Below are 18367 nucleotides of genomic sequence, written 5' to 3' on the forward strand. Positions count from 1 at the left end.
CATTCGTCGTATGTTTGGACCTAGGCAAGTAGAAGCCATTAATGCCTCAGTTAATCCATTTATTTTGCCTTTGATTCGTTATGACATAAGCTTTGACCTCTACATTTTCATTCTACTTTGAAAAATAAAAAAAAGAGTGAGAGAGAAAGAGGGTGAAGGAAGACCTTTGTGCAATCATATTTGTGCTTCTTCTTCTTAAGCATGGATACCACTAGGCAAATGAGTGGCTACCCCTTATTCTTTGGAGAGCCCGGTGAGGATGCCGAGTTGTTCTTATCAAACTTTAGAATGGCACTCCACATAAAGAGAGTGGTAGGAGACCAAGAGTGCTTAGACATGTTTGAGTTGGTCCTACGAAGAGATGCTTCCACTTGGTTTCAATCTCTACCTGCACATGCACGAGTAGATTACAAGGGGGTCATACAACTTTTTAGAGACAATTACTTCACTCCTTTGAACACACAAAAGCTATGGCAAGAAATAGTTGCTCATAAGCAAAAGGATCTAGAGGACTACTTGAGTTATAAGCAAGAATTCTTACGTCTTTGGACTCTTTGGTTGCGTAGTCTTCCTAACCCTGGAGATGGTGCAGAATTCTTGAAGAAGAAGAGATTTATTGCACGGATATACCCATCACTAAATTTGCAAGTAGAGTCAAGAGAGCCCACAACATTTGATGTTGCTGAGGCTAGGGCTACCAATAAACTCTGAAAGATGAGGTGTATGCTAGGGGGGGCTTTATCTTTGATGATTCAAATCCTAGGGAAGAGGTATAGTCTTGCACTCGTAGGGAATTACGTGAGGTCACAGTCGAGGTGATAGAAAAGTTAAATGAGTCTTTAAATAACTTGTCTATCAACTTTGCACAAGCTCTAGAACAGAAGGGCCAAGCCAAAAGGGTTGAAGAACGAGAGCCACGACCTAGGCAACTCTTGCAATGTTGGAATTGTGGAGAGTCAGGGCATGGGATGTATAATTGTCCTTGGCCTCGTGGGGAGCCAGGGAAGCCTAACATGAATTAACCAATGATGATGAATGCAGGTGAAGGCACTAGTCAACAACAACCGATGATTTTGCAAAGGCCGAATGCAACAAGACCACCTCCACGAGGAGTGGAAGGAATGCCGCCCTTGTCGGACCCAAATGTACATGTGGTAGAGGTAACAAAGGCCAAGGAGGTAGACATTGAAGCAAATGGTATCAAACAAGGGCGTGGAAAAGAGAAGGAAAAGGAGGGTGTGGCATCACAAAAAGTGACCATGGATGAGGAAAGAAAGTGAAGGAAAACAAGGAAGTCAAGAGGAGACGACGTCATATAAACCTCCAAGATTTTCCCCTTGGACATGGTATGGCTCCATACAACCTTTTGGAAGACATGAGAGGTAAGGGTCCTGATATCTCGTGGCCTCAATTTCTAGCCTTATGTCCACAAGTTAGGAGAGAATTAACAAAGGCCGTGAGCACTAGTAGGAGAAAAACAAAAGAGAATGTGCCTGTTGTAAAAATTTCACAAGCCGAGATGGATGAGGACATTACACGTATTTTAGATTGCTACATCAAGGGAAGGCTAGTTAAGAAGGGTCTATTAGATGGGGGTGCACAAGTTTGCATTATGACAGAGGACCTTATGCAAAGACTAGGCATGCATATTCATGAAACACCTGAAATTAAGGTGAAAATGGCAAACAATAGCAAAGCAAAGTGTCTTGGGATTTGTAAGAATGTTTTTGTGAAAGTTTTTGGCATTAAGAAGGTTGTTAATTTTTATGTTATGTCTACCAAGGGAAGTGGTTATCCATTTATCCTAGGTAGACCATGGCTAATGAGAATGCGAGCTTTGCAGGATTGGTAAAATGGAAAGTTAATTTGTAGGAATGAAAATCATAAGAAGATTATCTTTGACATGAAGGAGCAACGACGAGAGGAGATAAATGAAGAATCTTCTCAAGGTGAAACAAAGGCGGATTGGACCGATGACACCGCAGAGGGAGAAAGCAGCAGTAGCACTATGGAAGAGGAGTCTTCCATAGAAGTCATGGGGGTAAGATTCAGAGCAAAAGACAAAGAGACACCCTGTCAAGGTTTGGAGGAGGAGATAGGACAGTATAGTTGCCCTATAGCTTTACTCCTGTGAAGAAAGCTCCTCAATCAGAGATCGTTTGCCGGTGCCTCCCGTAGAGCTCCCGAAAAGGGTGTAGTCACCAACACAAATAGGGAAGAGTAGTTGAAGCTCTTACCCTCGTACCGCTTCATGTGGTTCTCTTGCTTGCAGCTCAGCCCTTAGCACAAACCAGGCTCTGATACCATGAAAAGATGCAGGGGGGAAGAGAGCTTGAGCTCTTGCAAGCACACACACACTCACAAAACCCTAATAGAGAACACACAAGGTGAGAGGCTGAAAATCTTCTTCTTCTTTGCTCAACACTCAACACACCATATACAAGATAAGAGTACACATAATATGAAAGGTACTCAACCAATACATACACGGGTTCTCTATAGTGTGAACCCAACTAAACGAGCTGGCGCTATAACTATGCCAGTCTCTAGAATGGCTGTCACACAGCCTGTCATCCCACTGGCCGCATATCACCCATGATCTCAACCAACCATGCCAGTGGTGTAAGTGTGGGGCCTATCCCCCAAGCGGGTCATCAGTGTCCACCGCCTCACTGGATGAGCTCAATATCTTAACATACCGGACTACCTACCGAGAAGCAATGGGGTTTATGTCCTTTCACTTGGTTTATGGTCAAGAAGCGTTGCAGCCTATTGAGCTCAACATTCCAACAATGCGGCTACATGGAAAAGGTGGACTAGGAGATCAAGATGCATGGGTGGATCGACTTCTCACTTTAGTTGAGCTAGATTGGAAAAGAGAAGCTGCATGTGAGTGTTATAGAAGAAAAGCCATGCGAGAAGTTCAATGCAACTTTGAAAGACAAGGGCATCAAAGAAGGAGATCTTGTGCTAAAGTATGACAATCGACTTGATAACCGGTTTGATGCCAAGTTTGAAACTAGATGGCAGGGTACATTGTCAAGAAGGTTTTTAACTCTAGCTATTATCAGCTCACAGATTTGGATGGCAAAGAACATTCTAAGAAGGTTAATGGCTATAGACTCAAGCCATACTTGAGTCGCATTCTACCGACAGACTTACAAAAGCAATCACAAAAAGGAGATAAAAGGGCATGTAAGTTCTGTGGTCTAAGTGATGTCTGTGGTGCAAAACACGAGGAACATAAGAAAAATGGACAAGAGAACTACATTACACCACTTGCTTTGGAAGGCCTACTTTATGATGGTACATGAATATACGATCATCTAGGGGGAGGGCTAAATGATAGCCGTTTTTTCGACTATCCACATTACCATAGGGAGCTACCTCGGCCAAGGAAAATCACATAAACTCTTTGTCATAAATACCTTTTCACTGTAAATAGGCGTGTGTGCGTTAGGGACTTTACCCATATCTTCTATATATTTTTATATTATTTTAAAAAAAAAGTTTTTGCTAGCTACTTATCAAAAATAAATAAAATTATTACGGCCCATTTTGTGTAAATATTTCATTTCATATAAGGGCCTAAATATGGGGATATCTATTTTCTCTAATTATGTAAATACTTCATTAGGTGTGTGTATTACAAAACCTAAGTATATTTTTATTTATTTATTTATTTATTATTATTATTTTTTCTTCATAATACTTTTAGACCATCATTGTACATATGCTTCAACTTCACCATGCATAAGTAAATCCTATGCCCTCACATTTCTACCCACACCATGTAGAAAGCCAAAAAAATAAAAAATCTACTACCTAAATCATTTTTCCCTCAGACTATTCATCTTTTATTCTCTCATCTACCCTAAAATAATGAGAGTCTCCCTCCCTTTTGACTTCCATAGTATAGTACTTTTGTTTTTCATATATCAATTATTTTTGTATATTTTATTTTAGTATTTTTATTCATAATGAGATCTTTTTGTTTATTTTATTAACCATATAAACATGATACGTTGACTAGTTAAAGTACTAGCTTGTTTTTTTCTTATTATGTAAACCCTTCTATAAAATGGAAAAGATCTCCTCCATGTAAGTTTCCACATACGCTTGAGTCTCTAAGGTAAGGATATGATGTATTGGGGGGTCTCACTCTTGGAGCTATTAAGAAATTCCACCCATGGGGACCCACACAAAGATTTTGAAAATTCAGAAAAATACATGATTCTGCTGAATTTTTTGCGCCCACCTCCACTCTGAAGTTGGACTAGTCACCAAAAGATAAAAGTTAGCTCCTAAGCTTAGGAATATGCTCAAATTTTTTGAGAATTTTTGGAGCTAATGGCAGTGAGATATGAAGTTTTTATTGGACCCCAGTAGTCTGCCCACTTGCCAAGGTACACCTAGTATCTTCTCACCTCCCTTACACATTCATCACCTACACACTTACTTATTCCTTTCTCACTCCATCAAACCTGCAAATTTCATATCCTCTCTCACCCTCTCCACCTTTTCCCTCTCCTTCCATCTCCATTTGCTCTCATATCTACTCTACACCCATACCTCATCTCCATTTCTCTCCCTACTACTCCCATATTACTAAATTATTTTCCCAATCTCAAAAATACATAAAAATTCAGCATGAATGTATCATATTAACCTCTGCAAATATGGGGTTTCCATCTACAAAAATCTCCATGTTCTTCACCTCAATCAAGTTTTGTGGGCGTCGAATGCAAGAAGGAGACCGGCGGTTAACTTAAAGATCTACACATGGGTGAGTCCAAGCTTCTTCGAGCTTTCAACCACACAAAGGATCTTTCCAAATCTTTACTCCTCTCACTCAACCTCTCACCCATTTGTACATTATTGTACTACTAACCTTTTATAGTGATTACTAACTACTAACCACTAAACATATGTAAATAATCACCCACTCTACTACTTTTTGAGTAGGCATTACTACAAGTTATTTGCTCAAACCTCTACATCACACTCTCCTCTCACCTTCAATAATTCTTTCACCTTGAGCCCACATCCATGAGACTCAAGGGATAAGAAGAGGCCCACTCTCATTTCAAAATAAAAAATCCATAATCTATGATTTCTCATAATAAAATTGATTAGGCTTAATCCTAATTGAGGCTTCTCAAACCTATAAATAGAGCCCCTCCATTCCTTGTGGAGAGGGGGATTACACACATTGTACACCACTCCCAACTCTAGTGTATAAGGAGATAGTGAATTTGTGAGCTCTCTCTATACATCAATACCTTTGATTGCATAGAGAAGCTTGAAGCTAGTTTTGTCATTGTGAGGGCTTGAGTGATGCCATACTCCCTATCATAATTGTATCTTGCCCTTGTTGCATAAATAAGATTAGTAGCAAATCACCCAAGATCTTCCTATCAAAAGAGTGTGGGTTCATGCCACTCGGTAAGCACTTAATTGAGTGTCTTAAGGAATCTGACCACCACTATCAAAACTAGTAGTGAAGAATCCATGAAATAAGGGTTGCGATACTTTGGGTTTAGGGAATAGGAGAAACCACCCTCCCCTACCAGATCCAGCAATATCATTGATATAGCTCGTGGATTTTTTGGTCTTCAAACCAGCAATAATGAAGAAGCGCAATCTACGGGAATGGGTCCGTCACAACCAGCACGCTAGACTTGGTCCAAGGCAAGAAGTACCTATCCAACCTTCAAAAGTGTAAACTTACTCCAATCACGGGGTAAAGAGCCTAAAATAGTCATGGGTAGAAGTGAGGGAGAAATTACAAACTTAGAACCCATTAATGAATAGCCTAGAGTGGATGAAGGGTTTATAACCCTAGATGAAGAGGATAATCTACCAAGAGCAACAGGTGAAGTGGAATACCGCCTCTACACCAAAAAGGACATCGAGTAGATGATCAATCATCCCACGTTCCTAAAGGACATAGAACTCTTAATTCTGCAAAGGCATACAGAGGAGGCGGCTAATGATGAGCCATTCGAGAATGAAGTGGCCACCCATAGACCACCCAAGATGCCTAGAAAGAGCCAACATAGGAAGAGGAAGAGGTCTAGGAAAGGGGGGAGCAATTCCTCAAAGACCAAGGATGGATCCAACCATCGATCTTAATGCAACCACAAGGACGAATATGGCTGTGAAAATGGGTCGAGGAATGGTCAGGGAACTAGGCACTGCTCTAGAATCCTGACCCTCCCAAATGAAGCCACACATCATTTGAAAGCTCGTTCAAAAATTCTTTAGGGATGGGGATCCTATTCAACATGTAGATATTTTTGAATCCACATGCGAAACCTGCAGGCCAGTCACAGTGGTATAACAATGATTCATGCTTTCTCATTGACCCTAGAAGGAAAAGCGCATCAATGGTTCCAAACCCTCAAGCCCAAGGATAAGGTTAACTTCACACACGACTCAAGAATGTGTTTGTGCCCAGCTTTGCCCAGAAGTGGCGACAATGGAATCTTGTGTGGTGGCACAACTGCACAACATCAAACAAAAGGAAATGGAGTTGAATGTGAGACTATGTGTCATGGTTAAAACACTTAAATTCAAGGTGCAAACTACAGGAAAGACTAACTGACGATCACTTATTACCTTGATTCCAGAGAGGAGTTAGAGACCACAAAATGCATGATTATTTGGTATTAGCCCGACCGGCTACTCTAGATGCATGTTGCAAAAACTAGCAATTGAATATAAAGATAATATGCTGGAATTGCCACAATCGAAAGATGTCAGAATATATTTGGCAGCAACAACTTTGCATGTTTCAAGTCACCACCAAGAGATTGGAACTCGAAGCAAGCAAGTCGAAAACATGACGGTGGATGAACTCAGTAATGTAATACTAGACAAATTGAAGGTAAAGGAGGGAAGAGAAACATTTGGGCATGGGCATACCCATCTTTACCCCCGTAGGGAATTGGTGTGGTGCTCTATGTGCAAATCACACTACCACCGTATGCCCACAGTTAAGAGCAAGGCCACTACTCTATTGTGCACACTGTGTAAAATTAGGGAATCATGACACCTCCATGTGCAGATATCCAAGGTTCCAAATAGTTGCATAGCTACTGGCACCTAGAGTTCCATTAGCCTTACTAGCACCACCTTTGCAAATCACTGCAGATGCAGGACAACCAAACTCTCCCTATTTACCTAGGGGGTATTTCGGGTACAGGACGCTTCACCTCTGTCGCCACCTATTATACCATCACAACCACCACATACTAAAATCAACCAAGTATTTATTGAAGAGACATCAAAAGATATGGATATGGTGCATGAAGTAGAACTCAGTGGTGGGCGAATACTATGAGGAAGCTATGAAAATTGCACCAGAATTCTATGTCCTAAAGAATAACACACTAGTACCTGTGTTTTAAACCACGGTACAGTGGAAGGGTAAGGACATAAACTCAAACATGAGGAGAGGACCGCTACAATGTTTTGGTTGCGGTGGACCGCATCGAATCGTTGAGCCCAAACAAGAATGTGATTCATACGCAGCAACCCCAACAATTGACTGCTCCACCCAATGACATGCCAGTACTTACTTGTACTAAATGTGGCATTGATCATTTGATCAAGGATTGTCGATACCACACAAGTGGTTTGCCTTCCACTTCTAACCAGGCCACCGTCCAAACCATTAGTGTGTGCAACCTAGAAATATCATGCCACTCAATGTCTTGACATGAGCCCATGCCCAATTGGGGGACAAGGGGAAGAACCGAGTAGATGAAACCACTTCGAGAACTGGCTTGAGAAGGAGAGTGACAAAAGTGGGTAAGGGTGACACTAGGGTCACAATCCAAGATGGATCCGAAGAACATACGATCGACACCGGATCCACCCAATCAAGAGAAGAAGGGGATCAACAAGCGGTCAAAGATCCTGACCTAGAGATGCAAGGGGAAAGACCATCAACCCCTAAAAGAAATGGTGAATACCCAAATGCTGAAGAGGAGATAAGGAAGCTCGAAAACATCAGGGCCTTAGTAGAAGAGTGTCAACGACTGCATGAAGCCAAGTAAAGGGCTATCCGGGTCAGGTATACAATGTATCTAAGAAACGAGCCAACAAGGGAAAGAGAATTGGACGTACCTACTCCAATTCTAGAAGAGACAGAAGAGGGATCTCAAGCAAACACAATTTCAAGGAAACACAATGTCAAGAATGTTTCCAGCGGCGCATCCATCACACAAGTACGATATGTAATTGTGGCCATGGATTATTTCACAAAATGGGCAGAAGCCAGAGCCTCGAGCTGATGCACGAACAATAGCAAAATTCTTATATGAGCAAATTATCTTGAGATTCGACTGCCCATTAGAATTAGTTAGTGATCGCGGGGTTCACATTTCAGTAATGAGGTGATTGATCATTTACTTGGATTCTTAGTAGTCCACCGGAAGTCATCACCTTATTATCCACCACCACAGGGGGGGCTAATGGTCAAGCAGAGAGTACAAACAAGAATTTGTGTACTATCTTAACAAAAACATTGGACTGGGACCATAAGCTAATAGCAGCCTTATGGGCATACTGAACATCATATAAGGTAGCGACGGGATACACTCCCTTCCATCTAGCTTATGGTGTTGAGGTAGTAATGCCTATGGAATACCTAGTTTTGAGCTTAAGGATTGTAGTGCAAGAACGTCTAACGAAGAATGCATTAGCTAAAAGGCTAATCGATTTAGAGAAGCTTGATGAGACCAGACTAATTGCATCGCATGGACTCATGGTCGAAAAACTACGAAGAAAACATCGATTCAACAAAAACTTAAAACAAAAAGAACTAGAAATGGAGGACCTTGCCCTCATGTATGGTGTAGGGAGCACCTAAAAAAAGAAACTCAAGTACAAAGGCCTAGGACCCTTCCGGGTGTTCGAGATCACACTTCAGGGGTTGGTTAAAATTGAGACAATTAAGGGCGTACAGATGGAGGGTTATGTCAATGGGAACAAACTTATATTTTGGACCACTGACCCAAGAGATAATCTTGCAAGAACATCTTTTAAAACAACAGAAGGATCTTGCAAAAGAAAAAATCCAACAAGCTCAAGAAGAGGCTAAGGCAAGGGAGGCCAAAGCCAAATAGATACTCCAAAAGAGAATGTTGCACGTGAACATGGCTTCACTAAACTAAACATTGAGCCAGCACGACTCAGGGTGGGACTCTCTATAGCTAAATGTCATGCAATAAGCATTGCATTGATAGATACGGGATCAAGTCATAACCTAATCTCATATGAGACATGAGTAGCCTTAGATAAACCGCACCTTGAAACCACCAACACACAAGTACGCAGCAGTGTGTACTTGACAACTACGAAAGCTGAGGGATTTTTAAGTGTTAATGTTTCCATCAGAAATAATTCTTGGTTGGGAAGGTGTTTTTCATGCCTGCAGGTTCCATGGAAGAGGAAACAATCCTAGGACGATCCTGGATTTGCACTGCCACAGCAACTCTAATATCCAATGAGAGAAGAGGACAACACTGCTGAACGAGGGCAACAATGTCATTTCCATACACTTATGGAGCCTGATAAACACACAGAAGCAGGCCATGATTGAGGAGATAGAAACACCAAGCACGATGACATCAGCTCATGAAGAAAAAAAGGCATCAATTCCACAATCCCTACGCAAAAAGCATCCCAAGTCACAAGGTACACAGCATTGGGTGCCTAAGGGTCAACTTAAAAACTAGCTCTACAAGGAGGGATAAGGGGATCAACAAGGAACCAACAAGAAGGGTTCAAAAGAGAGAAAAGGGGTAGAAATGGTCTTCACAGGTAAGTTGGTTGGTGATACTCCAAACAAAACAACACTCCACAAAGAATTCATAAGCAATGGGTCTAAAAGGACTTGCTAATGGCACAAGGTTACTACCAAGGCAATACAATAGTATGGGTGCTCAAACCCCACCCAGTGGTGTTTGCTACGGTGGCCCCCACCTAGTGGTGGGGGGCCACTGTAGTAGCAAACACCTATGAATACAAAGGAAAGGGTAGTAAAGGCATTCAGAACCAACTCCCAACTAAAACCAATGCTAAGAGTGCACAAACACTGGTGTGGAGGAAGAAGCCAACCCAACAAGATGGGTTAAATATAGCCAAACCAATACCTATACCACCTCTCAAGGAGCTGGACAAGGACCTTGAAAGGAGAAAAAAGAAGGTTCAACAAATGGACACTGATATAAGCCCCAATCCACAGGACTCATTAGAAAAACAATTCAGTTGGGTGGAGGGGAGAATCAAGCACTCCCACATGGAGTTAAAATGCTTGCAACAACACCTACCCAAAGAGCCAAAGTACCACCTTGGTTTCCATGGCAAATAAAAAGATGAAGGTATCCATTAGTCACAAAATGGATACAAGGTAAAACTGGGTATTATTCACTCCTTTAAATGCATGTTTGAATGTCTGAGCATGAAGAGAAATATAGGGTATCAATCTTGCACACACATGATCCAAAAAGGTTCACGCCAGTGAACTGATCCAAAATGCTTCACACCGTGAACTAGTACAAAAAGGTTCACACCGTGAACTAATCTCAAAAGGTTCATGCCGTGAACTAGTATGAAACGGTTCACACCGTGAACTGGTCCAAAATGTTTCACGTCGTGAAACGATTACTTTTTTTGGACCAATTATAAGAAGACACGTGGCATTCTTCATTAAGGCAGCCGCCCGATCCGACAGCTGCACCATAAATTCGAAATTCTTTCCTTTTTCTGTCATTTTGCAATCGTTGGGCATCATGTGCACAAACGCAATCGTGCCTTCCTTGCATCGCCTTCCTCCTCGCTTCTTCGAGTCAAATCGACACCTACATGTTGAGGTGGGAGCTTGGGCTTTTCTTTGTTTTGTCTTTTCTTTCATATTTTCAAACATTGATCCTAATCAATTAAATAACTTGGGCAAACAATGTCTTTGCATTTCGATCAAAGTTCTTACACTTCAACAATGTCTTAAATTATCGAAACACTATCATCATCATTAATCGCCTCGTGATAGTCCTTATACAAAACTCCGCTTTATGGTGGTCTGATCCAATAATGCATTCATCAAAGTCATAAAAACGAAACCTAAATAACTCTTACTCTTTTTTTATCTACACAAACGCTCTCATTGTGTCAATATGATATAAATCTGTCTCTGAGGACCTAAGCCTAGGAGAACTAACACTCATTAAGCAAAATACTGAATGTGATGCTGATCCCACTATCATTATGGGAATTTTTCAAGGGGATGTAGTATTAACTAATCCACATGATATTTACTTTTATCCCTTGTACCCAATTGTGCTAAACCTTTGTATTTGGTGTTGGGTGCTCCAGAACTCTGAAATCCTAGACAACAGCGTCGACAAATCAGATCTGTTTGTTCTAGATCATATTTCTTACACACCTGCCAACTACGAGGTGGTAGCCCAAAGTTATCAATGGATTATAAGCCATGGGTGGCTGGAAGTATACAATACGCACCAGCACTTAAACTTATGTGAGTCTTCTTTATATCATCCTTTTGGCATTCTAAAACTCTATCATAACATCTACAAGTATCTAGAGGCAATGTTAACAAACATCCTTTACTCTTTTGATAAAACACATATTGAATATCCTAACATAAGTCCTGAGGATATCATTGAGCTCCAAGATTTTATGAAACTCCACAAACCTAGCCACCCACCCCCAAGCTCAGGCCATGGTCAAGAAGAGACATCCAGTTCATCATCTGACTCTACTTACCCCGTGTATTCTAATGTAGCCAGTAAATTACTTAATCCATATCCTAACGCTCCGCCTAATGACAAGTCTCAAGCAGACTGTATTTTTTCTACTCAACCTTTAGAATTTTCCACTAACACTCTCACCCTCGAGGATGTACCATCATCCCCCCATGGCAAACTCACACTTTAATGCGCAAACAGAGCGTATGAATCAGATTGTAGAGGATATGCTTCGTGTATATGTCTCTGGAAAAGCATCAAATTGGAAAAAGTATCTTCCAATGATGGAATTTGCCTATAACAGTTCAAAACATACGGCTATTGGTTTTAGTCTGTACATACTTATGTATGGGTATCAACCCAGGGCACCTATTGATGTCAATCCTAAGGACATCGAGCTTGATGCATCGAGGGATTTCTTGCGTGATATGTAGGAAATGCTGACCGAAGCCTCAGGATTCTATCAGGAGTGCTCAAGATAGAGTACGATTTTATGCTGATAGGGGGACGCTCATCCCGGTCTTTTGAACCAGGAGCGTTGGTTTATTTAAAAAATCTTAAAGATTTTCAGACTGTCAAAAGGAAAATGCTCGAATTTATCTCCTAGATATTGTGGTCCATTTCGATTTATACATCGGATTGGCATGGTTGCATATGAACTTAAACTACCTCCACATGTTAGAGTTCATCCAATCTTTCATATCAATAGTTTGAAAAGGGAAACTGGGACGTGAGGATAACACAGTTACTCCTCAAGAACTCGTTGAAGTCAAAGAACTATCCTATGTTCCACATGAACCTGATAAGGTACTTGAATCCAGGGAAAGGAAACTTTCTAGTTGACTAATCCCTGAGATTAAAATTAGGTGGAAAGATAGGGAAATAGAGGTTTCAACTTGGGAGTCGGTTGAGATTGTTCAGCGCAGTTCTCCTTCTTTTTCATTGCAAGATTCATTGCAAGAGTGCAATGTTTTGAGAGAGAGGAGAAGTATGTTAAAAGCACATTATGTGTGCATATACTAGGAGGCTAACCCACATTATGTGTGCATATACTAGGAGGCTAACCCACATTAGGCTTGTGAGCATGGGAGCATGGGAACAAGGTCTAGTGGAGCATGGGTTAGGACTAACCTTAAGGGTTAAGGTTAGGGTCACACATGGAAAATGGAGAGTCAAGAGTCACTTGAGGGCCCTCCTATATAATAGGGGCATGGGGCACACTCAAGGGAGGCTTGGAGGCTTGGGGCTTGTGAGGCCAAGGCTATGTTATGCTCTCTTGTGTAGAGAATCATATCTACTCACCTACCATTTCACATTTCATGTGTGCGTCCCTTGGGCTCGGGGGGTGGTTGGGAGGATGCGATTATTCTTGATTTATGCATGTTTATGCATAACAGTTATCTAGAGAGATCTTAGGGTTTTAACATGTAGCCACGCCATTCGGTGTGACACACAATTCACGCATATTCCATGTTGTCCAAGCTCAAATGCCATACTCTTGGTGAGCCTTGCTGCATGCAACAGCATGCTTAGAAACTGTGTACACATGGCTACCGATTCCAGCTAACACACTTGCCACACTAGCAATGGAGATGATACAACCCCTTTTCATGTTGGTACCATGACAGGTGTCGCATGCTTCAAGCCGAGGAAAACGCCTTTCACATTAATGTCCATAATCTTGTTGTTGGTTGCCAAGTCTTGCCAAGGCTATTGTGTGGGTGGATGGTGTGCTCGTGTGTGTTTTCCTTCATTTGATAACTGAGTAATACCGATTATGATGACTACATGCCAATTTGGATATGTTTATGCTTCCTCCAACCTAGTTGGCTCTTGTACTTTCATTATTTTAGCCACCATTAAAGCCATATTTGCAATGTGAGTGGAGGCCCTCTTTTCCTTATTCTCTTGGATCTGCGAGCTACTAGCTTTCCTTTAATTTTGCCGGTGGAGCTTTCACATTGAAGAGCTGCTCAGCCCAATAGCATACGGCAACTTTTATGGTGTTGTAGGCTTGTCTTCTTCATCATCTCATGAATCCACCTCTTATGGAGTTGATACTATCACTAGTGACTATGTCTCATGAATCCACCTCTTATGGAGTTGGTACTATCACTAGTGGCTATGTTTAATGAGCTACTTCTTTATTGAAGTATAGTGTGGAGGGAGCCTTCTCCTCCATTTGATGTGAAGCTGTTCACAAACACCACATTATGCTTCCTGCTCTTTGAAATTTCTTTAGCCTCTTTCTTGACTTATTCTTCACCAAACTATGCCATATTTTGAATTTTACAAATTATCATTCTCCACCAAACTATGCTATATTTTGAATTTTCCAAAAGCCTCGTGCTCTTTGAAATTTCTTCAGCCTCTTTCTTACCTTGTTCTCCTCTAAATTATGCCTTTTGAATTTTCCAAAAGCTTTAGCCTTATCTCAAAGGAAATACACCCACATCTTCCTACTAAAGTCATCGATTAGTACAACAAAAAGTAGTAAGAACTACCCAATGTAGTGGTTGGCATTTTACCACCATAAAGAACTACATGGACAATGAGCCTTTGAATGATTCTTACTATTCTTAATTTCTTGCGGAAGTGTATTGCTTGCCCATCATATAAGCTTCACATACATGTGGTTTTTATATACATGTGACACCTTAGAAGATGATGAAAGATGTGCCACAATCCTAGTCCTTTGCATCTCTTTTAAGACTATAAAATTCAAGTGCCCAAATCTTTCATGCCATAGCTTACTTATCCTAACATTGGCTTGGGCTACATATAGTACAAATTGGTGCATCGAATTCCTCTCCCTATGACATTGCCGAAGGCATCGTGTGACTACACCATCCTTATTAAAGAGAACTTTTAATCTACTACCTGACAACAGATTTCTCTCAAGTCTAGCATGTGAGCACATCGGACAACTTCTTAACATCACCATTTCTGGAAACAAAAGAAATGGCACCTATTCCTCTATGGATGGGCATTTAGCATTGTTCTTGACCGCTACTTGGATGGACTCCCCCATAATCTTGAGGGAGATATACTAGCCCTTTTTGACTGGTCATATATCAGGATGCTCCACTATTGATGATCCATCGGGTGCTGAGGAATGTTTTGCCTCTTCATATATTCTGTTAATTTCCACAAACGGGTCCAATTTCACTTCCACTCGCACTCCTTATTCAAAGGCTTCAAAGTGCCATTTTTCTCATCTACTACTTCAATCAGTCTACATGATTTGATCACATGATGAGGCTTGTTGTAGTAGAAACACTTTGCCTTTGATTTCTTCTCCTCTTATGGTTTAATCATAGCTCTTTCCCTTTACATTTTGTGAAGAATACAACGTCACTACCATATGTGGCTTAAAAATGCATTTCCTCCTTTCAACATTATGTCAAACACCTCAAAAGTAACACGCAAGTTGTGCACGTACTTGTTCAGTGAGGTCACTAAGAAATCAAACTTCATGGGGCAAAACTTTGATGTACTTGCAAAGAATACAGCACAAAAAACACATGTATGCTCAACCTTAGGTTTCAAATTGAACCAAGCCTCATAAGAAGTGATAGTCTTCAAAGCTTTAATGATGAGGAACATGTTCAGCACATAAGTAGCATCCAAAACTTGTGTGGAAGCTGCACCTTTTAGCCATGCATCTAGCCATCTCCATGAGAGTCACGTTTTATCTCTCAGTAACACCATTTTGTTTTGGTGTATATAAGGAGTTTTACACTGATGCTTAATGTGTTTTTATGCCAAAAAATCTTTGAATGCATTTCCCCACTCTGTCTAAGCGGGAGAGTTTGAACTTTTGAGCCAATTTCATTTTCAACCATAGAAACAAAGTGTTAAAAATGAGAAAATATCTCTAATTTTTCCTTCATAGGGTAATACTAGCCATACTTGCTATAATCATTAATGAATGTAACAAAATATAAGTTTCCTCCCAAATAATTAGTCCTTATGGACCACACACATCACTATGTATTAGCTATAATTTGTAATCAGCTCTATCTATTGCATTCTTTGGGAAAGGTTGGCGAGAACAATTGCCAAGGATGCATCCTTCACAAACATATCTTGGTGGTGGATCAAGTTGAGGAAAATTAACATTTCATGTTTTTGCAAAAACATCAAACCACCAATAAAAGTGTTGCCAAACCTAGCATGACATAATTGGGCATCTTTTATTACGTTAAAAGTCAAGAAACATCACACTTGTCATACATGTCCAATTTATACTCACCATGAGTGGTTAAACATCTAGTATAAGTATAATCTGTTTGTCATGTTCTCTATCACAGGCAATGCATTTATCATCAACAAATTCAACATTAAGACCCCCTTACTAGAGTGGGCATAGAAAGAAGATTCTTTTGAATTCCTTGAACAAAAAAGAACATTATGAAGACAAAGATCCTCACCACCTTTAACTGGGTAAGAGACATTATTGCACACATAATATTACTATGACCACCTTGCACAATCTCCATATGTTTGACCAAACTTATTTAAGAGTTATGTGCTTAGAAGCACCACTGTTAAGAAACCAAATGTCAGAGATAGTTGCACTAAGACATGCATCATGCTTAAGATTATAACTGCAAATAGCCATTAGTGAGAAGTCTTCATGGACAATGACATTAGCAGAGTCCTCTTTCTTTGAACTCTAATAATTGTTAGAGGCAAAATTGTTGGAACCTTTGTTGGATTCCATTTTCTTCTTTTCCTTATTATAAACTTTGACGAAATTTTCAATTGCATGGCTAGGCTTTCTTGCAATACTAGAAAGTCACCTTCATTGGCTTCGAAATCACTTTTAGTCTCAGAAGTTTTGTTTTAATTAGACTTCCATTGAAATCTCTTACCCTTATCCTTGGCTGCTAGAGCCTGATCATTGTTAGAAATCTTAGAGGCATTCTTTTTAGATTGTTCCTCTCCTGCAATAGTAAGCTAGCAAGCTCCTAATAGGTAAGAGGGGATACATTGCCTCTTAAGGAAAGCTGGAGAGAAATATTGGAACCCAAATAAGGTTTATGCAAAGAGAGTAAGGGTGATGTTAATTGTTTCCTTAATTCCTATAACTTGGATAAGTGTTCATTCATCTACCCCTTCTCCTGCGTTTTCTCATTATCAAGTTGTCTTTTGATGAGGAAAGTAACAAATGCATCATTTTTAGCCTAATACATAGTTTCTAGAGTGTTCCAAGCAAGCATGGATGTTTTATAAGAGCGAATCTATAGAATAATAGACTTTTAATGGACAAGGCAATCAATGTCAAAGCTTGAGCATCATTTGAATCCCACCTTCTTTGTTCAACAATAGGTTTGAGGGACTTGAGATTGGGTCTGTTGGCCTCGACCCCTTTGAGTAGTAAGATAAATTGCAACACGACGAGACTCACCAAATTGTAACACGACGAGACTCGCCACTGATGAGACTCCATAAGCCCTTTGCAACAAGGACATTTTTTACCATAAAACTACATAGGGAGTAATTTAACCCATCTAATGTGTCCTCTTTGGAAAGAATACCAAACAAATCCTTTGTAGAGTTGTTGGCCCTGCCTGGCTCTGGGAAATTTGACAAGGGAATTTGAGAAGGAAAGATGTGAAAAGTAAGCTTGAATTGAAGTTAATAGGTGCTAAATAATCTGAAATTGATTAAAATAATCAGACGATCCTTGAAAGTGGAATTGGCCGATCACAAAGAGTAGAATGGCCAAATAGAAAGTAGAATCAGACGATTCAAAGAAGAATCAGGTGATCCAAGAAAATAAACTCGGGCAATTCAAGAAAGTAGAATCAGGCAATTCATGAAAGTAGAATCGGTCTATCTAAAAAATTCAATCAGTGTCGCTAAAAGTGGAATCGATGAAGTTGGATTATTGAGGAAGGATTGCCCGAGGTAGGATCACGGGAGTTGGATCGATGAATGATCTGGATTTCTTGAAAATGATCATAGAAATGAGAAATTCTATCTGCCATGTAGTCGCCTCTATTTTGGTGAAGTGATGGAAAAGTGGGATCACTTAGACTGTGTGCTAACCCATTCGATAGTATTCGTTGTGGCGAGACAACAAACATGGGGTATGCTAGCCCATCTTTCACAACTTCTCCCTATTGTCACACCAGAGAGATTCGATGGCCATGAGAGTGAAGATAGAGCTTCAATCACCTTTATGGAGGTGAGGACAAAGTTTCCCACACTATGGATCAATTCTTTTAAGAGATGGAAAGAGGGGAAAATCGTATTATACACAAGAGAGATCCTATGATCGAACCTATCAAACTATGCAAAGATTCAATAATAGAACTAATACAAGAGAGTTGGTAGTAGAAGAAGGTAGAGAGCTCACAAGAATTTGACGTATATTAGTGTTCACACTTGGTTGGACAGCTTCAAAACGTCTATGGTCATCTTAAGCAAGTACATAAGACTCTAACTTTCCTATTTGTTATTAGGCACAATTAGGGAAGTTTGGGACTTCCCTATTTGTCTCATTAATAACATAAGGTAAGGCTGCTTCATAAAGTCCAGTGCCATCTTATAAAAAATAGTAAACTTCTATTACATGGGAGTAA

Source organism: Cibotium barometz, chromosome 61 (assembly GCF_041138505.1).
Source record: "Cibotium barometz isolate CiBa-2024 chromosome 61, ASM4113850v1, whole genome shotgun sequence".
Classification (NCBI taxonomy): Eukaryota; Viridiplantae; Streptophyta; class Polypodiopsida; order Cyatheales; family Cibotiaceae; genus Cibotium; species Cibotium barometz.